The 26401-nt window shown below is 44.7% G+C and overlaps 1 protein-coding gene across 4 annotated transcripts in view; it reads right to left on the bottom strand.

Annotated features, from left to right (window-relative positions):
- Positions 1 to 26053, bottom strand: part of TNS3 (tensin 3) — a 202319-nt gene extending 176266 nt beyond the window's left edge. For 2 of the 4 annotated variants that reach the window (XM_038127947.1, XM_038127943.1), the window contains exon 1: positions 24430 to 26053. The gene's annotated coding sequence lies outside the window, so the exon portion shown is untranslated. Of the gene's footprint in view, positions 1 to 21521; positions 21646 to 24429 lie in introns of all 4 variants that reach the window. The other 2 variants (XM_038127953.1, XM_038127952.1) reach the window with 2 other exon arrangements.
- Between the last annotated feature and the right edge of the window lie 348 nt (positions 26054 to 26401).

The raw sequence follows: 26401 nt of genomic DNA, 5'->3' as shown, positions 1-26401 counted from the left end.
CATACAACAAGGGATCCAATGCCTGAGAGAAATGGCAGTGGCAGAGATTATCTTCTCAGATGACATAACAACTAGGAATCCAGACTTGGCACCATGCATGTCTGTGATGTGGCAAAAACTTGTGTGACTTGGGTCACAAGAACACACTTCTGTGTTGTAGTGTGTCATTTTTGTTGCAGATGATGTAAAGTTGGTATGTTCTGTTCACCCCTGTTCACTCCTGTTACATGGTTCTGCCCTGGTTCTCCCCTCCCCATCAGTTCATGCCAATCCCCTTATCTCCACCCCAATTGTCCTTATTTGTGATAATTCATTACTGTAACCCCTCCCCAGACCCCTATCCATCACTCAGCGTCCCCTCCCGTTGTTCCAGAATCTTCTGCTGTTCCCGTCGAGTGATTGGATTAGGAGCCGGGGTCCCGCCCCCAGTTCAAATGCATTTGTTACCCCTACAGTCACTCCTTTGTAGCCCCCCCCACCCCCCTGTTTCCTGACTGGACCTGGGTCCAGTTCCACCCCTGTTCTCCGCCCCCTTTATAACCCCGTGTAGCTGGCTGCCCGGGGTCCCCGGTCGGCTGGTTCCCCTGGTGTCCAATAAAACCGGATTTCTACCCCCGGACGGAGACCCTCTTTTCTTCACTTTGCCGCAGCTGCCTCTAAATATTCCAGCTAGGCGCTCTCTGGACACGGCAGTGCCTCCGGAGAGTGCCCCCCAGTGCTGGCTGTGTCAGAGCTAGCCGCCGTCGATCCTGCTCCCCCAGCCGGGAGCAGAGGGACACAGTGCAGCAGCTTGGCGCCTGATGCGTGGCTCGACGGCACCCCCGGAGCCCGCGGCTGGAATTTAGCAGAGGAGCTGGGGAGTTTTCTCTCTCGTCGCCTGTGCTTGGATTCTTTGGCAGTCAAGCTACCCTTCCTCGTTGAGCAGACCCTGTTTTAAGGGTGGCACACCGAGGGGGAAGGGAACGGCAGCTCTTCCAAACACCCGAGGAGTCGTTCCCGGCAAGTGCCACTTTCCCGGATTTTTCCCCCCCGCGCCGGACGAGGGTGAGTACCTCCTTTGAGCCATCTTGGTGTAGGTCCCCCCCCCCCCCCCCGACTTTCTGGTTTCGCCCAGAATTAGCTAGAGTCGGGACCGGTTGCCGGGAGCTTTTTTGTTGCCCTTTTTCATTTTTATCTGGGAAGTGGATTTTGTGGGGTTTCAGGCATGGGTGTTAAATTGTCTGTTCCCCAGAAAAGAGTTTATTTCCAAGTTGTGGGTATCCTTGGGGGAGGGAATGTGGAATTTGTTAAAAAGGAGTTAAAAAAGCTAGTGGTCTGGTTGTTCACCCAATTTCCCGAAGTCACCCCTGAAAATGTTCATGAAATACAATTTTGGAATAAAGTTGGGAGTAAATTAGCTCAATTAGGCTCAGCAGGGGGATCTTCAACAGCAAAATTAACTTATTGGAGTTTCCAAATTTTTTCGGCTCTAAAGTCACGGGGTAAATTGGGGGAGCAACCACCTGCTGCTGCTTCGGGTTCTTACCTGCCCTGTCCTTCTGCCCCTGATCCTCCTCCCACCCCTTCTTTCCCTCAGAAAAGAGGAATATTGAGGGGAGCAGCCCACCCCGACACGGTGCCGGTTTCTTGCTATCTCCCGGGCTCTCCTCAAATCCCTAAATCCCCCTGCTCCAGAAGTCCTGGCCAGACTCCTGGAGATCTTTTCCTGTCCCGTTTGTACCCCTCCCCAAAGTCCCCAGTTTTGCACCCCAAAGTTAAGTTTGTAACTCCAGACCCCAGTTATTCTCAAAATGGCTCCTATGGAGCTCAAAATGGTGGAAGCCACATGGCTTTTCCCGCCAATTTTCCTTCTTCTTCCCATAATCCCTTTCGGCTGTCTCTCAACCCCTTCACCCCCCCATGTCATCCTCCAAACCCCTCCCCTTCCTTAGTGGACCCTCCTCCTTTGCCCCCGCCCATTCCTCCTCCCCCTTCCCAAGACCCGCCTCCTTGCCATGCCCCTAAGGCGGAGCCTGTGACATCAGCTAGCTCCACCCAGTTTCCCACGCCTGGCTCCTCCCCTCCCAGTGCTGGTTCCCACGCCCCACCTCCTGGTTCCCACACCCCGCCTCCTGATTCCCACGCCCCTACTCCTGGTTCCCACACTCCGGGCTCAGAGGGGTGGGGGGTAGGAAATCAGAACATTGGGCCTGCTTCTATCATTACTGCAGCTCCAGTCACATACCACCCGGAGGGAGAAGGGAGGCTCCGAGTACAGTGGACCCCATTCCCCCACTCCACAATTAAGGAGCTGTGCAAAGCCCAAAAGGAATTCTCTAGGGAGAGTGAATACTTCAGGGGAATCCTGAGGGCCACTTTATTAGAATCAGATGTCACTCCTGCTGATCTGCGAACAATTTTTTCCTGCCTCCTCAACCCCACTGAGTTTCTTGTGTGGGAGGAGGCATGGAAAAAAGGAATTCGTGAAATTCTCCCACAATTGTGGGAGAATGACCAAACTGGGAAAGACCTTAATGGTGGAGTGCTTAGCACTGATCACCTGTGTGGACAGGGGAATTGGGCAGATGGGGCAACTCAAGCTAGGGTTATCCCCCGGGAGTCTTTGAAACAAAGTGCAAAAGTGGCAGAGAAAGCCTTCCTTTCCCTGCGGCCAGTCGCCCCGGTTCAGTCATTTTCTAGAATATTCCAATTATCAGATGAACCTTTTATATCATTTGTTAAGCGACTTCGCAGAGCCATCGAGTTGCAGGTCCGAAGCGAAGGTGCCCGAGCTGATCTTCTGCTCGAGATGGCAGCCACCAACGCCAACACCGCATGCAAGGCAGCTATCCTCAGCCTTCCTTCGGATCCTCCTCCAACACTGCAGCTCATGTTGGAAGTGTGTGCCAGAAAGGTTCCTATTGTCATGGAAGAAGACCCTAGACCTCGACAACCATTGCGCAAGGTGTCCATCGTTGACTCCAACACCGAAGTCGATGCCGTGATGATGGACCAACGGCCACGCACTCCAAACATCCCACGACGACCTCCACCAACGCATGGTCAATGCCACCTTTGCGGGGAACTGGACCATTGGATGCCTGACTGCCCTTTACGGCAGGCATTTTATGATTTCCGCAGGAAGCAGGCATCCTCACAAGGGGACAAACCACCTCAAAAAAACTAGGGTACAAGCGCAGTCCCTCCCTGCGCAAGGACACAAATGTGGCGGGCATGGTTCCATCAAGGGGAGAGGGATTGGGGGGGGGAGTCCCACTCTAGTCGCCCTATTTTACAGGACAGGACAATATTACCAATGCAGACACTACCACTTCTAACCACTTCCTCTACGGTCTTGCCTTTCAGGTTGCAACTGGTCGAGCCGCTCCATCTTAAGGACTCCCAGTGTTGCCTCGTGATGGTGGCTCCAAGCTCCCAAGGTACTTGGAGTTGAATCAGAAGTAAGTGCGTTGTCGTCGGAGACACAAAATTCACTCCCGAGGAAATTCACATCATCCCGGGATTGCTGCCAGCAGACATCAACAAATTTGCTGTGGGTTTGTTCTGTCTCCGTCCACCTGTGTTTCTACCGAAGGGCCAAGTCATCGCCCAGGCCATACCGGTAACACAATCTGAATTTAACCAGTGTGAAAACTCAAGTAAACATCGCAATCAAGGTCACATTTCACATGCTTGTTGGTTACAGGTATTGGGGCAGGATAAACCACGACTCACCTGTCATATGAGCAAAGGTAACCAAACAACGACAGTGGACGGACTCCTCGATACAGGAGCAGATGTGACGATCATCCCATCTCGGGAATGGCCGTCACAATGGGAATTGCAAAACGCGGCTGGACGCGTACAAGGTATAGGGGGTGTTCAATTAGCTAAGCAATCAAAGAGCAGCGTACAAATTAAGGGGCCGGATGGACAACTGGCATCGATCCGTCCATTCGTTTTGGATTATGCGGAACCCCTATGGGGGAGAGATGTTTTGGCCCAGTGGGGAGCCAAAATTGACCTTCCAAAGGCTCCCCAGGTTTTTCAGACAGCGGTCACTGAAGAGCGCCCTACCCAAAAATTGACTTGGAAAACAAATTCGCCTATCTGGGTAGAACAGTGGCCACTCAATAAACAGAAGTTAAAGGCGCTCAAGGAGCTCGTTGAAGAGCAGCTAAGAAAGGGTAACATCGTGGAGACCACGAGTCCGTGGAACTCCCCTGTCTTTGTGATTCAAAAAGCAAACAAAGACAAATGGCGGCTCCTTCACGATCTCCGACAAATTAATAATGTAATTGAAGATATGGGCACTCTCCAACCAGGGATGCCGTCCCCAACGATGCTCCCCCAAAATTGGAATTTGGCTGTTATTGATATTAAAGATTGCTTTTTCCAAATTCCCCTACACCCTGACGATGCCCCGCGTTTCGCCTTCTCGGTGTCCACCATCAACCGAGAAGCCCCAAGGAAGAGATACCATTGGAAAGTTCTTCCTCAAGGGATGAAAAACAGTCCTGTCATCTGCCAATGGTACGTCTCTTCCTTGCTGTCTCCCGTACGAGCGGCAGCAAAAAATACTGTCATCTTACATTATATCGACGACATCTTAGTTTGTGCTCCGGACGACAACACACTTACCCATGCGCTTGACCTGACAATCACTGCATTGACTACTGCAGGGTTCGAGCTCCAGAAAGATAAAATTCAAAGGATGCCGCCCTGGAAGTATCTCGGCCTCGAAATTGAGAAGCGGACCATTGTTCCGCAAAAATTTGCTATCAAAAATAACATCAAAACCTTAGCGGACGTCCATCAACTGTGTGGGTCCTTAAATTGGGTAAGACCTTGGCTGGGAATTCCAACGGAAGACCTAGCCCCCCTTTTCAATCTTTTGAAAGGGAGAGAGGAGCTTAGTTCTCCTAGGATCCTTACCCAAGAGGCTCAAACCGCACTGAAAAAGGTCCAGGAGACAATTTCCACCAGGCAAGCACACCGATACCATCCCAGCCTGCCCTTTAACTTTATCATATTAGGTAGACTGCCACATCCCCACGGGATGATTTTTCAATGGGACCAAGCTGTCAAAACAAAGGGCCAGGGCTCAAGGGACCCCCTCTTAATCATAGAGTGGGTGTTCCTCAGCCACCACAGGTCCAAAAGAATGACCAAGCCACAAGAGCTGATGGCTGAGCTCATCCGGAAGGCTCGCCTCCGGATCAGGGAGTTGGCGGGATGTGATTTTACATGCATTCATCTACCAATTCAATTAGGCACGGGCCAAATTACAAAAGCCATGCTAGAACATCTGCTTCAAGAAAACAGAGCCCTGCAATTCGCTCTAGACTCCTACACCGGTCAAATTTCTATTCATCGGCCGGCTCACAAATTGTTCAATCAGGATGTCCAATTACAAATTTCATTAAAAACAATTCAGAGTAGGAAGCCATTGAAAGCCCTGACAGTGTTTACAGACGCGTCCGGAGCATCCCACAAGTCAGTCATGACTTGGAAGGATCCTCAAACTCAGCAGTGGGAGGCAGACGTTGTTGAGGTGGAAGGATCACCTCAAATAGCTGAGTTGGCCGCAGTCGTCAGAGCCTTCGAGAGGTTTTCTGAGCCCTTTAATTTGGTCACTGATTCTTCTTACGTCGCAGGGGTAGTAGCTAGAGCAGAAAATGCTATTTTGCAGGAGGTTTCTAACATGGCACTCTTTCAGTTGCTCTCGAAATTGGTTACCTTAGTCTCCCACCGAGAGCAACCTTTCTATGTTATGCATGTGAGGTCGCATACCGACCTTCCGGGGTTCATTGCGGAGGGCAATCGGCGAGCCGATGCTCTAGCCGCACCGGTTGAAATGGCCCCACTCCCTGATGTCTTCCAACAGGCAAAGATCAGCCATCAACTTTTCCATCAAAACGCACCTGGCTTGGTCCGTCAATTCCATCTAACCAGAGACCAAGCCAAGGCAATTGTGGCCACATGTCCCCAGTGCCAGTCATTCCAACTTCCATCTATTAGCACTGGCGCCAATCCCCGCGGGTTGAACAGTTGTGAAGTGTGGCAGATGGATGTCACACACATCCCAAGCTTTGGCAGACTTCAGTTTGTACACGTTTCCGTGGATACTTTTCTAGTGCCATTTATGCCTCCGCCCACACAGGGGAGAAGGCAGCAGACATCAAGAGACACCTCATGATGGCCTTCTCTGTTTTGGGCGTTCCAAAAGAAATAAAAACTGATAATGGGCCGGGGTACAAATCCAAGGAATTCAGGGCTTTCCTGCAGCAGTGGGGAATAGGACACAAAACTGGCATCCCCTATTCCCCAACAGGCCAAGCCGTGGTGGAGAGGGCCCACCAGAGCCTCAAGAAAATTCTTCAGCGACAACAGGGGGTGACGAAGGTGGAATCCCCTCAGGTTCAGCTCTCAAGGGCACTTTTTACACTTAATTTTCTAAATTGTACCTTTGAGAGTTTGAACCCACCCATCACGAGGCATTTCCAGCAACATCAGGATCTGCAGCTGAAGGCAAGGCCACCCGTGCTAATCAAAGACCCAGAAACCTGGAAGGTCGAGGGCCCATTTGACCTGGTAACGTGGGGAAGGGGATACGCTTGCGTATCCACCCCCACGGGGTTGAAATGGGTTCCCTCGAAGTGGGTCAAGCCATTCCTTCCAGGTAAAGCACATGTGACAGGTGTTGTAGCACAGGTAGAGGAAGTGGCTTGGAGAAGGAAGAGGAAAGGTGTCTCACTGTCTGGTCCCCCTGGGCAGAACCAAGAACTTCCCCATTAATTTCTCTCTTATTCGTTTCTTTCAGTCAATACCGGCCTGAGAATGTTCCACCTCCCCATCATGCTACTGTGCACGCTCATCCTGATTTCCCTGTTCCATCCCTCCACCTTGTGGATCGTTCCCCAACCAAAGGCCAACGTGTGGAAGACTCTTGCTCGAGCCCTCGGCCAAGTCCACCTTTGCCTCACCACCGCATCAGCAGCAGACCCCTTGTCGACCTGTCTCGTGGGGATCCCATTCAAACCCGGTGATGTTCCCCCTTCCCTTGCTTCTCCCTTCAGATCATTCCTTCCCCGGAGTGTTGTCAATTCCCCCAGTTCCGACCCTAAAATCCTTTGGAGGGACACAGTGCAGCACTTCTGCTTTAGCAATAATGAAGTGGGATGACAGTGAGGAGACTGTGCTTGATATGGCAAAGAAGCTCCAAGCATATGCAGATGCTGTACATGGCCCAACACATGCCAGCATCACAGCAGTGGAAACACATCTGCAGAAATTAGAGGACAAGATAGAGGAGAATCATAAGAAGCTCAGAGAGGAGATTAAAGAAGACCTTCTCCAAATCTTGGCAGTACAGATCAGAGGTTCTGGTATCCAACACAGACGATGGAGAGAATGTGACGTACACCCAGATGTGAGAGAGAGAGGGTACAACCCCGATGGGGAGAGAAGGTACACACCATGAGCTGAGCTGTGGTTCTTCTTGCATGATTAAGGAGAAAACATGAGGAGATGGGATGGAAAAATCTACTGCTGCGCTAGCACAGGTGAGTGAACTGAAAGAAGACAAGGCTCAGAGAGGAAGTTCCACCAAAAGGGAAGCAGCTCCATTTGCCTGTAGCCGAACTGCGAGGTACGATGATGATGATCTGTCCTATCCCCCTGAAGGAACCTCCAAGACATATGTCCAAGGAAAGAAGGATAACCAGGCTTAGAGGGGCCCTGCCTCCCTGCCTGTAGGCAGGTAGAGGCTAGGGAAAAACGTGTTTCGTGGACTGTGTGGATTTGCCTGGCACATTGGAACCACAAGAATATAAAGCTTTAGTTGATACTGGTGCTCAGTGCACATTAATCCCATCGAGACATGGGGACAGAATCCATTTCTATTGCTGGTGTGACAGGGGGATCACAGGATTTCACTTTGGTGGAAGCTGATGTGAGCCTGACTGGAAATGAGTGGAAGAAACACCCTATTGAGACTGGCCCAGAGGCCCCATGCCTTTTGGGCATAGATTACATTCAAAGTGGGTATTTCAAAGACCCAAAAGGACTCAGGTGGGCATCTGGAATAGCTGCTGTAGAGACAGAGGGCATCAAGCAATTGAACACCTTGCCTGGTCTGTCCGAGAATCCATTCAGAGTAGGACTTCTGAAGTGAGAAGAGCAACAGGTACTTCCACAGTGCATTGCTGACAGTATAGAACAACTCGAGATGCTGTGATTCCCATCCATAAGATGATCCAAGAGCTGGAGAGCCAAGGGGTGGTCAGCAAAACCCACTCACCCTTCAACAGACCCATTTGTTCTGTGCATAAATCTGAAGGAGAATGGAAATTGACGGTGGGCTACCGTGCATTTCATGAAGTGACTCCACCACTGAGTGCTGCAGTGCCGGACATATTAGAGCTTCAGTATGAGCTTGAGTCCAAGGCAGCAAAGTGGTATGCCACTATCGATATTGCCAATGCATTTTTCTCCATTCCTATGGCAGCAGAATGCACGCCTCAGTTTGCTTTCACGTGGAGGAGAGTGCAGTACACCTGGAACCGATTGCCCCAGGGGTGGAGCACAGTGCTACTATCTGCCATGGACTGATCCAGACTAGAAAAGGGTGACGCTCCAGAACATCTACAGTATATTGAAGACATTATTGTGTGGGGGAGCACAGCCGTGGAAGTGTTTGAGAAAGGAGAGAAAATCATCCGAATCCTCCTGGGAGCTCGTTTCGCCATCAAAAAGAGTAAAGGGACCAGCTCGTGAGATTCAGTTCCTAGGAGTAAAGTGGCAAGATGGACAGTGTCAGACACTCATCAATGTCATCAACAAGATCACAGGTCTCCACCATCCAGCAAGAAGGAAACACAAGCTTTCCTAGGCACCATAGGTTTTTGGAATATGCACATTCCTGAGTACAGTCAGATCGTGAGCCCTCTTTACCTTGTCACCCACAAGAAGAACGATTTCCACTGGGGCCCTGAACAGCAACAAGCCTTTGCCTAGATTAAGCAGGAGATTGCTCATGCAGTAGCCCTTGGCCCGGTCAGGACAAGACCAGAGGTGAAGAACATGCTCTACTCTGCAGCTGGGAACCATGGTTTGTCCTGGAGCCTTTGGCAGAAGGTGCCTGGAGAGACTCGTGATTGACCACTAGGATTTTGGAGTTGAAACTACAGAGGGTCTGAATCTAACTACACTCCAACAGAGAAAGAAATCTTGGCTGCCTATGAAGGAGTTCAATCTGCCTCAGAGGTGATGGGTACAGAAGTGCAACTCCTCCTGGCACCCTGATTCCCAGTGCTGGGGCGGATGTTCAAAGGCAAGGTTCCTTCCACCCACCATGCCACCAGTGCTACACGGAGCAAGTGGATTGCTCTTATCACACAGCGTGCCCGTATTGGAAAGCCGAATTGCCCTGGGATTTTGGAGGTAAGCACAAATTGGCCTGAAGGTGAAAATTTTGGTGTTACAGATGAAGAACAACAACCAGTGACATGGGCTGAAGAAGCTCCTCCATATAACCAGCTGCCACCAAAGGAAACACACTATGCTCTTTTCACTGACGGTTCCTGTCACATCATAGAGATGAATCAGAAGTGGAAAGCAGCCGTATGGAGCCCCATACAACAGGTCACAGAGAGGCCACTGAAGGAGAAGGTGGATCAAGCCAACTTGCTGAACTCAAAGCTGTTCAACTGGCCCTGGACATTGCTGAAAGAGAGAAGTGGCCAAAGCTCTACCTCTACGCTGATTCATGGATGGTAGCCAATGCTCTGTGAGGATGGCTGGAGAGGTGGAAAGAAGCTAATTGGCAGCGTAGAGGAAAAACAATTTGGGCTGCTGAAGAGTGGAAAGACATCGCTACCAGGGCAGGGAGGCTACCTGGGAAGATCTGCTATGTAGATGCCCATGTCCCCAAGAGTAGAGCCAATGAGGAGCACCAAAACAATGAGCAGGCAGACCAGGCTTCAAAGATAGGGGTGTCAAAGATAGACCTAGATTGGGAAGACAAGGGGGAGTTATTCCTGGCTCAATAGGCCCATGATGCCTCAGGCCATCAGGGTAGAGATGCCACCTATAAGTGGGCGCGAGACCGAGGGGTAGATCTAACCATGGACAGTATTTCTCAGGTTATTCGTGACTGAGAGACATGTGCTGCCATCAAACAGGCCAAGCGAGTGTAGCCCCTATGGTATGGTGGGCAGTGGTCCAAGTACAAGTATGGAGAGGCCTGGCAGATTGACTACATCACACTGCTCCAGACACACCAAGGCAAGCGCTACATACTCACAATGGCAGAAGCCACCACGGGATGGTTGGAAACCTACTCTGTGTCTCCTGCTACAGCCAAAAGTATTAGCAAGTCTTCATCACTCCATAGACTTCACCCAAAAAGCCAGATGGTTAGAGGTTTTACTCTTTCAAAATATTTTTATCTGGCAAAGTAGACTTCTTAACAAGCAGAAAGCCTTTGACAAAACTAAGCAACTAAGAACAAGCAGTGATTCTGCAGTACTGAGAAAACACCACCTGCAAGTATACAGTTAGCTACTCAAGATTTGTATGTTGACCTTTTAGAATTACGGGACTTTCTTTGCATAATGCAGTTTAGGGCAGGAAAATTTGTACAATTTTTCAATTGTCACTGTATATCAACATAGGCCTTGTCTTGTCCCTTACAGCAAAAGCAGAATTTCCAAACAATAACTCACTTTCCTACAAACACACATAAGCATATTGAGCAAACTACAGTCAGAATACACACTGTGCTCCCAAGAAAGAGCGTATGGAAGAGAAAGAGGAAAAGAGAAACGTGCCTCTTCATAGTATTCTTTCAGCAAAGATTTAAAATGTCTTAATGCTGCTGATACGAACAGCCAAAGAGAGCCTAGTGACTATATGCTTGTTTTGTTTGGTAATTTTCACTATACACAAGATTGTAAGGCGGAAAAATTTTTATAAGCTGCAGCCCTCAGCAGTAGAGAAACCACAAGGAATGCACAGATGTGATTACCTTCTTCCAAGTTAAAAGCATTACTTCAGAAACATCAGCATATAAAATATGTTGAATCAATGATGAATCAATGTACCTCAGTTTGCCCACAAGCCAATTCTCCAGATGAACTGTTGTGAGCCTGTTTTAAATAAAGGGTTGCTTCAATTAGTGAAATATTGCTAACTGACAGGGCAAATTCCAAAAATACTTCACTAGAATTAGAAACCTTTTTCCCCTCACTAAAACAATTTTTAAATAGCACTTAACCCCTACACAGCCACATATGTGTGCTCTAAGCATATCCATTTCTCCTCTGTACATCAAAAAAACAGTTAAGTGAGAAATAAAAATGTTTACCAAAGCATCTGAAAAAGCTTCCCAATGTTATTAGGAGAGATGAAGGCAACAATTTATTTCAGACCTGTACCAGATCCCACTTGGTCTGAATTTTTTTACAGGGGCCACAAGGAAGGGTGGCAGCACAGGAGGAAATGCGTAAAAGAAAACAAAACACCAGACAGCTGTTCAAACTAATGTTCAGTTCAGCTCAAGTTCAATTCACAGCCTGTTATTACACTGACTGCAACTGTCACCTTCCCCTACCTGCAATTAATTGTCCACCTTTTTGCTTTCCAGTTATTCTTTCACCACCTTGAACAACCTAACACACCACAGTTCTCCATGTGAACCCGAGACTCCAACCCGTCTCCATGTCCTCCATACAGTCACAAGCATACTGTGTTTATATATGATAGCAGCTTGAACTCCGGAAATCAAAATTTATTGCTGATAGAACAGGTAGTACGACATCAATACCAGCGCAGAAATTTATAACAAATAAATACCATTTTGCAAGCAAATAAAGTATGAAGTATTTTTCTTAGAATAAGTGATAAAATTATTTTAAAGTTAAGCCAAAACAAATTCTGCAATTTTGTAACCTGAACTACTGTATTCTATTCCCCCAACCATGACAAATTAATCTTTTCCATGCAAAACATGCACATATACACAATCTATTTATTGTACAATTCCTGCACCACAACATACAGATGCCCTTTTTGCTCTTACTGCTTGCAGGTGCTGTGAGTACAGACAGACATCTTCAGACTAAATGATATGTCTTGTCATAGTAACCTTTGCAGAAAATTTATTATCTTTCTATTACTCTGCCTCTTGAAGGTTGGCTGTGTTTTACTGTCTCTCTGTGACTGAATGTGCTTTGTGAAAAGGAGAGAACCCCTTACAGACTTCTTGGTTTATGTGAAGCATCCCCCAAGCATCAGGCTGCCTGAACTGAGATTCAGAGTTCCAGTGAGCTCAGTCTCAGGAAAGCATCTAAGTGAAAATTTCTAGCAGAATCAGATTACCTGGAATTCAGACTCATAGTTGTCCAACTCATGCCATCATTTCCAAGCATTCCAGTCAGCATAAGTTTGTGTATCTTATAATCTACGGCAATCCTTACTTGCATCATGACCTATGCTAAGACCACCACTGACCTATCTAAATCTAGAAGCAAATACTTCCACAGAGACAGCAACAAAAAATTATCCTCCAAGGTCTCCCAAAGGTCGTCCTATAATAAGTGTCGATATCTAACACAGTCCTCAAAAAAAAATTTTTTACAGGTATTGCACAGTTTATGTTCTTTGACTCACTCAACTTGCCTTAGTTATCAGCTTCTTAAAGAAACATTAGTTAAGAAAGCAATTCAGTTACTAGAAACCACTTACTGCTCCTCAAAAATGGTAGCAGATAGCAGAATTGCCAACTCTTTTAAATTTTTTTTATACTACTATATCACCCAAGGTCCCCAAACACAAAAGAAAAAAACTCATGCTTTATTCAGCTTACTCAAATTTAACCCCAAATACACAATCTCCTGTTAGCAGAGGCCCAGCTACCAGCAGGTGACAGTCACTGTGAGTTCAGGAGGTTTCAACTGACCCTGGTTTCTTTTAAAAAGTCCTCTGTGAGATGGGTGAGAAGAGTGCTTAATATTCTTTCCTTAGGACCCAATGCACCTAGAAAAAATCATCAAGGTAAATCATCTAACCAAAGCTGGACAGACTATATTTATTCATCCTAGAACATGGCCTTTCTCAAACACATTTCTGAACAAAATTATATGAGATCTGAAAATAATCAAAAAGTGATCCCAATCCAAAGCAAACTCCTAAAATCTTTAAATGTAGAAGCAACACTGAGCAAAATTCCACTAAAAAAAAAAACCTATAAGCTTGTGACAGGACTCTGACTCATGTGCTGCTAGTTTCTACCTTAATAAGAAATAAATACCCTCAGAGAAACAAAAGGTCCAAATGACACACGCGCACACAAAAAACTTTTGAAAATGTCTTCTGGGGTGGGGAAGAGGTGAGAGATTAAATCTCTCTGTAACCTGATGAGTGCTATCTTACTTGCAGGATAAGCACCCAAGCAGAATTCTGAGAAAATTCAATGCAAAGAAAATCCTCATTCTTTTGGAAAATCTTGACTTAAAAAGGACAATTTAAGATGTTTGGTTGAGAAGCAGAGCATAGAATTTGCAATCGCCAGCCCCTTGTCTATGTATATGATCCCTTCTACCAACATTTAAGAGGTCTGAAGTTGAAATAAACAAGAAAAACATATTCATGAAAGTGAACTATTGTCAATAAATAAAATATTCCTAAACTCACTAAAGTTTCTACACAGTAACCAAATACTACAGAGGAGGCCCAGAGTGCTACTGAGCAATTTTACTTCCCTCATCCTGCAGAATACATGATGTTGTCCAGGACAATTAGTGTCAATTTCTTCAAGAGTTGAAGCTTAGGAGTTGTGCAGCCCTGCTTCCCATCTACATTCTTCTTGCATTCTCTCTATCTAGTCTGGAACTCCATGTCAGCAGACAGAGACATGTCTTCCAGCAGGCAAGAATGAACAATCTCTCCCCAATTACAGAGTCATGTGTGGGCTATAAGCAATTTTCCAAACATAAAAGGAAGGCGGGAATTTGTTATCCCTATATTAGCAAGCTAAAACAAGCCAGCCTGCAGATGGCAAGGATCAAAGCATCTAAGTCACCTCAAAATTAATCCCCTTCAGGAATGTTCACCACCTCCAGTTCACACATACTATATTCCTCCTGTCCCTCCCAGGGCAAGAAGTTAAAGTCTTTGAAATTAGAATTAGAATACTGCTGTGGTTTGACACTGGCCAAGTGCCAGGCACCTATCAAAGTCACCCACTCACCCTCCCCTGCTACAGCTGGGCAAAGGGTTCATGAGCTAAGGACTGGAATAAGACCCTCCAAGGGCAAAACAGGCTCAACTTAGAAGTACAATGTAAATTTATTATTTTAAAAATCAGAGGAGGATAATGAGAAGTAAAATAAGCCCTTAAAACCACGTTTTTTTCCCCCGCAATGCCTCCCTCCTTCCCACCAAAAGTGCACGGAGACAGGGCAGAGTTTTGGTCAGTTCATCACTCCAGATCTTCTTCCACTGTTCAGGGAGAGAAGTCCTTCCCCTGTGAGACTGGGGTTCCTTCCCACAGGACACAGTTCTCCGTTAACTTCTCCAATATGGTTCCAATCTAATGAGCAGCAGTATTCCCAAAACCACTGCAACCTGAGTCCCTCCCACAGACAAACAGTCCTCCCAAAACTGCTGCAGCATGGGTGAGTCTTCCACAGGGTGTAGTCTGTAGCCATGATATTTTATGAAAATCCTTTTGCCAGGATTTTCTTCTCCTGAGAAGCTGAGAGGCCTCAGTTTCAAAATGTAAACAATGACTATCTGCTGCTGTGGAATGCAACAGGTGCATTGTTGATTGGTCCATGTTAAGTGTTTCTACTTAATAACCAATCAAGGATGCACCTGGCTCAGACTCTCTGGCAGTCACAAGACTTTGTTATTCATTCCATTCTATTCCTGTCTCACCTTCTGATGATTCCTTTCTCTCTGTTCTTTTAGTACAGTTTTTAGTTTAGCATTTTTAATATCATATATATCATAATATAATAAACCAGCCTTCTGAAACATGGAGTCAAGAATCCACGCCTCTTCCCTCATCCTGCGTGCCTGGCAATGCCACATGCAGTCCTCTAAGGACAGGCTGCTCCAGCCTGGAAGCAGGGACCCCCTCTCTCCATTGTCTTTTCCACTAGATCACAGCTTCCACCAAGCATCCACCTACTCCAGCATGGGCCACTCCCCCACGGGCCGCAGATCTCTGCATTCCCCATGGATCCCCATGGACTGTAGGGGCGCAGCTCCTTCACCATGGTCATCAGTCACCACAGCCTGCAGAGGCATCTTGGCTCCAGTACCTGGAGCACCTCCTCCCCCTCCTTCTCCACTGATCTTGGTGTCTCCATGTTGTTTCCCTCTCATGTTCTTACCTCCTCCCCTTCTCTGGACAGAAAAACACCATGCCCCCACTTTGTTTTGATTTTCTTCTTAAATATGTCATCACAGAGACATTACCATAATTTCTAATTGGCCCAGCTTTGGCCAGAGGCATGTTTATCTTCAGACCCATCAGGGATTGTCTCTGCTGGACATGGTGGAAGCTTCTAGCAGCTTCTCACAGAAGCTACCTCTGTGACCCCCTGCTACCAAACACCAGGCCATGCACAAACAATATGGCTTTATTCACATTTCAGTCCAGCTCAGCCTAACCAAGTTTTCTGCATTAAGCAGAGTAACTATGTTTTCACAAAATCTCACACCTGCAGGGTACACAGTCTCACTTAAAAGCACACAGCTAAAGGCACTAACCAGGACAACTGGATCTTTAATTCTACTAGGGGCTGTCTTCTTCACAAGTAAGCACAAACCATTAGAAAACAATTCTCAAAGATTCTTCTGATTATTTATCAGTTCCTTCTAGCAACACATGATCTTGCACCACATCATCACTGACCATTTTGAATCTATAGTCTTAAACTAGACTGAGAATCAACGCTTCAGTCCTTGTTTTCCTCAGAAGTACTGTTCTGTACTTGCAGATTTAAGATGTCACAGCTGAACACAGCCACTCTTTCCCAATTAGCCCCCAAATCCTCTTTCTTGGTAAGAGGTATATCATCTCCTGCAGACTATAATGAAAACTGGAGTGCCTCATTAAGTAGTCTCTAGCTTTCAGTAAATGTCAGCTTGTTCATACCCTTTATTATTACCCTAACATACAAAGAGAACAGCTATTCTCTTTTTAGGGCAGAATGAGCATCTGCATTTTAAAATAAAATAGAGTAACAGCATGTGTACACACAGGGAACAGTCAAAGTGTTTCAATGACATAGAATTAAAAAGTTAAAACTGCAATTTTTTAAAATTAATTTTCTTCAAATTACCTTTGCACAGCAGAGAGAGCCGATATTAAACAAAAGAATATTCCCTGCAAAAGCTAAAAGATTTTGACATGCTACTCTTGCACTTCCTGGGGAATGGAGTTTTAACTGGCTTCTTGCATAACTCCTCTAGAGGTTCATTTTCTAGATGGACCTATAAATCCTATGATTAATTTTATCAATGCTAACAATAAATGCTTCAGCAAAGCTACTCCTTGGAGAAAAGTCCAGTGCATACCAAGGCAGGGGGTGAAGGAGGGGGGAGAAAAATATCACAAATAAAGCACATTCCAGAAAGCAGTACAGAAGTCAAAGCATAATATCAGACTGAAAAGGCAGAATTATTAAGAAAATAATTTAAAGAATTTTTATGCTACAAAAGGCAAGAACTCTATGGAAGAATACTAAGTGTCAAGACAGAACTAAAATTAATTCCTCCTCTGCCCTATCATTAAGTGTCTTGAAACAACATACATAATTTAATATAGACTGACAAATCTTAACATAAGATTCGGGCTTACACATTTAAATATACTTTTGGAAGGCAGGCAGGTAAAGCAGGAGCAGGGCAGCACCAAAATATTTTATGCAACCACAGTATAGAAGACAGAGAGAAATTAGAAAAAAAGAATACTAGCATCCATAAAATACTGCACAATACAAAAAGCTCTCAAAATAACACAGAACAGCTGGTATCAACTGCAGCAAGGCCACTGCCAAATACCTGCTGAAAGAGAATACCTGCAAAGTTACAAAAAGCACAGAATTGGCAGTCATTTGTTTCCATTGCCATAAAGAAAGTATGTAAGACTTGCCCATATTTATGTGCTATATTTTACTTATGTATTGAAGATGCACTTCTAAAATATGCATATTGCTGATATTTGAAAGACAGTTTTATTTCAACAAACCATACTCAAAGAGCAAGAGCAGCTATAATAGAATAGTAGGCGATTTTTTAAAATGTTTATAACATTACAGATTAAAAAAAAAAAAAAATCCAATATTGGGGCTGGACCAGAACCCCAGCAGAGAACAGACAGAAATTTTAGGAAACAGGCTAATAACAATCTCAGTGGTTCAACTGAAATCTATTAATCCAAATATTTATTACTTAAAATCCAGTCTACTACTTAAAAAAAAACCCCTGCATTTTCCCCCAGAGCTTGATCTTAAACACCCTAACCAGTTGAATTTGCCACTGGAAATGCCAGGTTTCCCAGAACCTCCAGTAATAGATTGTACTTGACTTTTCATCTTCCAAATCAAATCCATCTCAACTGAAAATAAAAATAGTCCCAAAAACAGAGTGTGGCTGATAACTGCAAGAATAATTACATGACTGCAAAAAAAGATTGCATGCCTCAGGATTTACTTCTTTCTAATTTAGTGAAATACTTAAGGAAGTGTTTTCAGAGGTTTTTCAGGCACAAATTAAACTGATTACATACTAAAATCAACAGCAAATAATTAAACCATACACCTAGGTTCTCATTTCTTGACCACTACAACAGTCTATGTGTTTATTAGCTATAATCAGGTAACAACACATTCATCAAAGCCAAAGGGAATAGTTTGTTACCAAAATCCAGGTAGCTAAAGTTTCTTCATGTATATTTAATAAATTTAAAAACAGCAAATCACCCATAGCCGGGCAGACATACAATATCAGCAGTTTGTTTAAAATTACATTTCAACTGCAAACATGACAGAAATGTCCACCAGGTAAACAAAACCTAGCACATATTTTCAGAAAATCAGATGTTCCCAGAAGTACACAATACCCACAAAGATATTCTTTATAGCTATTATTTCCAGGACTCTGACTTTTAGAAAAGTATCCTGTAACAAGTCACTATCATCCATTCATCAAAAGCTTGCATGCACAAAAGCTGTATTTCCATGACTAACTCATTCACAGTTAGGGTAAAAGTCACACCAGTCTGTGGAACACAGATCATGTCTCCTTCTTCACTAGCTCCATGAGAGGCAGAAGACAAGGATGCTCACAATGTGGTACAGAATCTAACACTGCTAAAGCTAGGCATTACAAACCATCCAGCTCTGGAAGACACCTCTAATGGAGTAATCCACTAGCTTGTAGTTGTTATAAAACAGTCAGGAATGCCTGACCTGAGCACATCTCAGCCTCTCCTGTTACAGCAATTTCTCTTCATACTAAAGCACTGAAGCAGGAAGGGGATAATCTGCATGTACAGCATACTAAGAGGCATACTGGAAGACCTCTAAGCCAGTACACCATCCTCTGATGTGGAAGGCTCACCTTCAAGCTCCTTCTCACCTTTTCTTCCAGATTGCACATGAGCACCCCAAACACAGTGCTGTGTGTATCTGTCTTTTCATGGTATCTGTGGGTATCTGTCTTTTCTTGGGTCTCTGAATAGTCGATTATTTACCACAATGGTCTAGTCTCATATTCCAACACCAATTTTACTCCCCTTCTTCACAGTGGATTGCCCTCAATTCCCCCTATGTTGCTAAACTACCAACTCATCTGTCTAACAGCAGCAAGCTATCTCTGCTAACCACTACAAACACAGCCACAGCCCTGAAACAGGAAAAAACCTCAGTATACAAGAGGATTGAGCTACTGACACTACTGCTGCCAGTGGACTGGAGAAGGAGGATGTAGCCACTTATGCGAGGACAAGAAGCAACAGCGGCATCCTGACACTGACCAGCAGCGTAGAAGGTGCAGAATGCAGAACACAGCTCTCCAGGCCTTCCTCATCCCCTCCAGAGAACAGGTGGCAAGCCAGATCAAAGTGTTCTCTGGGTCACTTTCAACTGCAGCAACTTGCTAAATCACTTAACCAAGAGATAGATATGGAAACCTGAGTGTACAAAAAAGGCCCCAAAGTGCACTAACTGAGATGAATAAAGATGATTAGGACATAAAAATGTCCTATTTTGGCAACCAAGAAGCCTTGCAAAAACGTGACATTTTTGTCTGCCAAAACATAAAGGGTGCAACATGCTTTACATGGCACAAAGAAACACTGACAGAGAGAATATTTCAGCAGAGACCCTGATATCCAACAAGGCAATATTACACAAATATAAATATCTCTCATCAAATTAGATACTAGCAATTGCCATCCATTTTACTTCAACTAAAAAAATAGCTGTAAATACAGTTCTTCTACTGATCAATGATAATGTGCTTACAAAGCACAGAGTCTGAGAAATTGTATGCAAGGTACACAAGGTAGTATGGTACATTGAAAATTTTACATATGGTCTAATGTACATTCTTTCTTGTATTGAAAAGAGCTCAAATTCACATCACAGGATTCCACAGTTTCCCCAACTAAAATTATCCTTCGAGAAAAAACATAATACAGCATTTTAATTGAAAGTAAAATCAGATGTCTGCAATCACCTTTTCACTCCGTCTGCAAGCATATAGATTTTGCCAAGTTGGGAGGAAAAAAGATGCCCTCTACTCTGCTTTTTTGTTTGTTTGTTTGTTTGTTTCATGGTTAGGGCTTAAAAAGATATCACCACCAAAGTTCTGTTTTTTCAGTAAATTAATGCAAGACCAAAAGTTAAAAAGCTAAGTTGTAGAGGTTTCTCCTGCACATATAAAACCTAATAGACTGTTCTCCAAACACCACCATTCTTTTTCTTATTCCCCAAATCACAAATAAATACATTCCTAAATGGATTCACATCCTCTTTCTGCCATCCCCAAAGCCAAGAGAGTATCTGTGCAGCTCATGGAACTACTAAGATATAACAGCATCTTCCCTTCCTCTATCTCTGAGGCTGCTTAATTTCCTCAGGTCCTTTTCAGTGGATATACACTGAAAGCAGGCTGCATCAACACATCTGTCCATTAGATTGCTCCATATCTATCTGCCACCTTATGCCTCAAGCAATTCATTATGTCAATTCTGTTATCACACAAGTCTGTACCTGCAGGGTGTAGTTATGGTATTTTATGAAAATCCCTTTGCTAGGATTTTCTTCTCTTGAGAATCTGAGAGGGCCTCAGCTTCAAATGTAAACAATTTGTTATCTGCTACTGTGGAATGCAGCAGGTGCTTTCTTGATTGGTTGAAGTGAGATTTTTCTACTTAGTGACCAATCAAGAAAGCAGCAGTTCTAGGACTCTCTGGGAGTCACAGAACTTTATTATTCATTTCTTTCTATTCCTGTCTCACCTTCTGATGAATCTTTCTCTCTGCTCTTTGTAGTATAGTTATAGCGTGGTCTTTTTAATGTATATACCATAATATAATAAACCAGCCTTCTGAAATGGAGTCAAGATCTCTCCTTCCCTTCACTAAGTCCTAACTGCCCTGAAGACCACCACAATAGCAGGGTAATTAGATAGTAGCATGGTGGGGTAGGCAAGATGAGAGAGGGAGTAGTGAGCAAAAGAAAAAGAAAGGTGGACACCTACTCCCTGTGAAGCAAGGCAATGTTAATTTCCTGTCACTGGCAGATCACTACAACAAACCCTGCAGACTATGAAAATTTTGGCTTAATAGAAAGCATAGAAAAGCTATACTCTTTTCCAGAAGTTAACAAGTACTGAGTATGCAAATCCAGTTATATTCTTAAACTGGGAAAAAACCAACTTTAAAAGCACAGTTACATAGTGAAATACATCAATACAGAGGACTACCAAATCAAGTGGGAAAAAAGGGTGAGGGGGCACTTACACGCATTAAGTGTATTACCATTATCACTGCAGACTCCCTCACACTACTATAAATGTAAGAAAACCTCAGACATACCTCAGGGTGATAGAGACTTGTTACAGGATACTTCTCTAAACAGTCAGTGTCCTGGAAGTAGTAGCTATAAAGAATATCTTTGTGGGTATTGTGTACTTCTGGGAACATCTGATTTTCTGAAAATATGTGCTAGGTTTTGTTTACCTGGTGGACGTTCCTGTCATGTTTGCAATTGAAATGTAATTTTTGACAAACAGCTGATATTGTACATCTTTTATCAGAAACAGCAGCCTACTGTATCCCTAGTTGTAAAATATCATATCGCAGGCTGTTTCTCTGAAACTCAGTTTTTATTCATCATCAAATGCCAGGCTTTGGGGACATTGGCCTGCCAAAACCTTTAATAGCTTTGACATTTCCCAGATGCTTGCTTTCCCTACCCCTCACTAAAATAATTTGCTGCCAAACACCTGCAAATACTTACATACAAATCCCTGTTGCAGGCCTGCTGTGTAAGAAATAATTAAGCAGGAACCAAGCTTAACTTTCAGAGAGGGTATCCAGTCACGTGGTTTGCTTCTCACCTTCCACCCACAAAGGTACTAAGACTGGGAGAAAAAACAGAACAAAATATCCAAAACCCAGCCAAAACAAAACTCAAAAAAATAGGAAAAAAAAAAAAGCTGAATCGTTCACTCCCTGCCTCCCACCTCTCCTATCACACATCTTCCTTCACAGCTGCAGAGTCTCCATTAAGAGGTATTTTCCAAGAAACTCTTCAGCAATATGTCAAGTGTGTAGCTGACACATAGACTCTCATTATGACATAGTAACTTCTGGTTACTTTCAGTCCTGTATTTGAGCCAAGATACTTCCAAGATACAAATAAGTTAATAATCCCGTTCTTCAACTGGCAGCCAGAAAAACACCACTAGAAATTCTCCCCAGGAATAATATGGAACTGTAAGCCCTAAAATTAAATGCTAACCAATTATTAAGTTTCTGTAGCATTTTTACTGACTTCTAAAATAATTTCCTTATATTGGTTCTCCTTCATTATACCTGCTCTGCAATTTCAGAACTACTGTATTTTAGTTATCATCTCTCTTTTTGTTAAAGAGTATCTTTAGGAGACACGTAGATAATTATACTAACAAGGTTTTATCCAACTAAGTGCCACCCATCCCTCAAAAATACCAACTCATTCTCGGTAATTATGGTCACTTCCAGAGAAAGGAAATCAGACAAAAGAGATTAAGTGACTCCCCATCACCTTTTTCTAATGCAAATCAAATTGCTGTATTTTTCCAATATTCTGCATTATTATATCTCAGTGATAGCTTCCAATCTGCTAGCTGTAGAGGTTATAGTGAAAGAGGCAGATAACCCTGAGGAACAGGCTAACATGCCTCCCTGCAAGCAGCCCAGAGAGAGAAAGAAAAAGATCCCTGTTGTGGGTTCTGTGTTTGAGACAGAAATATTTTCTGAATGACCAGAAAACAAGAGCAGGCCAAAGCAGGTAATGCCAATGGTGATGATATCCAAAAATATCACAGCTGTTTTAGTAAAACAAAGTGTGACCTGCAGAAAGGTACTTTGGACTGAATCAGAGATTGCAAGGAACACGGATTAAACTACTTGTGGCCACTACCTTCTCTAAATAATCATTCCCTGGGGCACATACACAATCTAAACTGAAATAGAATGTTTTAACTTAAATCATAGAAAAACTCTAGGTAATGGACCACTGGTTCATGAGCACATGTACTTCCAACAAATTACGTGACTAATTAAAACTTCCAATAAACATAAGTTACTAGAAGTATTCTATTTAGTTACACAAAAAAAAAGCCAATTCTGCCTATGTAGGAAGAAAAAGCCACTACTTTCAATACCTGTGAAAAAGCAACTTTAAAAGCACAATTACATTTGTGCTTTTACATTGTGCTTTTTTTATTGTCTCTTTCACAGCTTCAACCTCATCAAAAATCTCATTTGTTTAAGCAAAAGTCTTGCTTAGCCTAGACTAACTGTAGTTGTTTCTTTTAAAAATTAGCCAGCTTAAGACATCTGTAATCAGTCGAAGTTGAGCAGCATACAGAAATTTCCTACCAAATATCACATAAAATAGTCCCAAAGCCCTTATAGCTTTCACTACTATTTCATTTCATACATCGTAGAAAGTAAACACTGCAATTACAACTGTAATTTAGAATTAAAATTATCAGCATTAAAAAAGAAAGAAAGAAAGAAAGAAAGAAAGAAAGAAAGAAAGAAAGAAAGAAAGAAAGAAAACAAACCACTCTGTTAAACATATAAGCAGCATTCCAAAATAAAAAATTCAAGTTACAGAAAATACTGTAGTTCTCACCTTCTCACCTAATCCTAGACTTGGAAATGTGACTCTTGGTTAAGGTGCAACTCCTTAACATTCAGGAGACCACCCGACATGGAGGATCACAGCGGTAGAGCCTGAGCCATCTACCCTGCACTACTGGCCAGCACCAATGCCAAAAGCTGTTCAAGACCTGGGCATTTGTGAGAGGACGCACAAAAGTTCTGAATATCGATCTTCAGTAAGGATCATTTATCTAAGAAAGAGACCAGAAAGCTTCAAGCAGCTGGAAGTTTTAGCCAGTGATGGCAAGACACTGCCAACAGTTCAGAAAAGCTGGGCATCGGGAGAGATCTGGGTGGGTACCAAAACCAGCACCATTTATCACACACACCAGTAGATGTGCTGAGGCCCAGGGCAGCCTCAACAAGGGCTCTCTTGTGGACGACGAGCTAAGCGGAAGCTCCCCGCTGGCGGACGCACCTCACCCCCAGACGGGGGCCTCCCTGCCTGACAAGCCCACAGGCTGAAGTAACTTTCTAAAACAGAAGCGAGTGCCCGGCCACTAAGTTGTCCAGCATGGAAAGAGAGATAGCGTGACTACAAAGATACGAGAGCGCCTTCCCGCCCCCCGGCCGGAGCCCGCGTGCGGACGGCACGGCCCGCAGCCCCGGCGCCATCCTGCCTTTCCTGCGGCAGCGCTCCGCCACCTCTACCCTCCCGGTAATATGAACTCCCGAGCACTGTTCCAGTGGACGGCGCTCCCAATCCCTCTAGACTGCCCGAACCCCCGCCCGGCCCCACCACCAGGAACTGCGTCCTTCCCGCCGTAACCCGCTCCGGGGCGAGCGCGCGGAGCTCTGCCACCCGGTAGCGGCGACTGTGGGGGCCCCGTATCTCCTCAATCCCCACTGCGGCGGCCCCGCGGCCCGCCGAAGGGCCTCCCTCCCCTCCCCGCCGCCGAATCTCCTCCGCCACACCATGAACAAAGCCCCGCGCCGCCGCACCAACTGGCGCGTTCTCATTCCCATGGATCACGACGGCCGACAAAGTTTACCTCGTTTTCCCGGCTCCGCGACAGGCCAAGGCTGCTCGGCCGGGGAGCGGGAGCAGGAATCCCCCTCCCCCAGCGCCGCACACACTTGTTTTTATTTCCTCTGGTCCCTCCCGCCGTGAGAAGCCTCCAGCGTCTCGATCAAGGCAGAAGAGGAGGCGGGGAAGAGGCGCGTGGCACTGCCCTCGGCTTGGGGCGGGTGGGTACGGGGCAGCCTAGCCGTGCCTTGCTGCCTCTCACCCTGAAGCGGCGACACCAGCCCCCTCCTCTGGCCTGCTACATGGCGCCATCTCCCCGCGGCAGCCTGACTGCCTCGTTCGGAAGGCTGATCTGCTTGGGAGGGGGAGGGGAATCTTCAGGCCGGGAGAGTGCCGCCACCCCTAGGGGCCTGCCTGTCTGCCCTGTACCCTGGCGGCTTTGAGCGTTAAGTGCAAGGCTGGAAGTTGCATCTCCAGGAACAAGAGCATTTACCTCTCTCCGGACGGCTTGGTGTGGCTGCCGGTTGAGGAGTGAGGCTAACAACCATAAGCAGCCACGTGCAAAGCGGCCACAGTAAGGAAACCAAAATCAACTGGGTGCCGAGAGGTCTGCACCTGTTAGTTTCTCAGCACAGCGCCAGGGATGCAAAGGTGATCCCTAAAATCACAGCTTAGATGCTGCCTGTTATGGATACGTATTACATTATTGGCTCTTCGCAAATATTAAATTGATACTATATGTGTTATGTTGGAAAGTTATGCTGTATACAGTTTTCAGGCTATAGTATAATATTAAAATAGAAACTATGTGATGTAAAATACTTTTACTTTTGTAACTAGCTCAAGGAATGGAATAGATAACCAAGAAATTCTTTGCATTATCCTAACTGGATAGAAATAACAGCAACAGACACCAAGATCCCAAGAGAAAAAGTATTGCCTCCTTATCAGGAAAGCTCAGACTTCGAGGAACCAAGAAGACTGATTTTTCAAGATGGGGGGGAAGCTAAAATTAAGCAGTAACACCCTAGTGTGAAAGGAATGTTTGAATCATGTGTGAGATATGTGAATATGCAATAGGCTATTGCTTTTAAGGGGTAATCCTTTGTTGGCAAGGTGTGCTTTGTGGCAGAGTGCCAGGCACTCCATAATTCTTTACTTTTTATTGTCTCTTATTGTCCTAATTTTTATTATTATTTTCATTACTATAAAACTTCTAAAATTTTAACAAAAGTGAATGGCGTTTTTCACACTGCTGAAGGCTGTAGATTCCCTGTGTACATATATTCATGCAAGAAGATTTCTTTACTGCACTGATATTTATGCTATTTACACACCAAGAATTACCTCTCCCTTGAAATAGCTCAAGAAAGGGCAGCTCCATACCTAGAGTTCCTGCCAGACATACACACATGGCGCTGTTCTCTGTACCTACTGGTTCACAGCTACTTCCACTTGCATAAGGAGTAGCTTCCGTAACTTTCCTTTGGTGTAGAATTTTGCCCCCAAAGGGACCCTGAAATTTAGCTAAAACAGGTATTACTTGAGGCCATTCCTTGCATATATATATATATATATATTTATATTTATATATATATATTTATATATATATATATAAAATCAAATATTAACTGAAGCAAAAAGGAACTTAATTAATAGGATTGGTTTTCCTAACACACACCACACTCAAATGGTAACTGAGGCCTGACTTGAGGTGAGGTGCATACTACTAGTGACAAAGAAAAGGATTTGAGCATGCCTGTTATGACTAGGACCCCATGTAAACATGATGTGACCTTGTTGTAGCTTGTTCCAGAAACAAGCTCATAGAAGTGATAAGCAATAATAAACACTTTCTTACTCATAGAGGCTAGATTTACAGCCAGACTATTCTAGCTCTGGCTGATTTAGGCAATACAGTGGCTAATATTTGCAATTCCGTTGCACTGAGGACAAAGGACACCAAGAAACAAGGACACCAAGAGATCTCTAGAGAT

This window comes from Motacilla alba, chromosome 2 (assembly GCF_015832195.1).
Source record: "Motacilla alba alba isolate MOTALB_02 chromosome 2, Motacilla_alba_V1.0_pri, whole genome shotgun sequence".
Lineage (NCBI taxonomy): Eukaryota > Metazoa > Chordata > Aves > Passeriformes > Motacillidae > Motacilla > Motacilla alba.
This window is presented reverse-complemented; position numbering and strand designations above follow the sequence as displayed.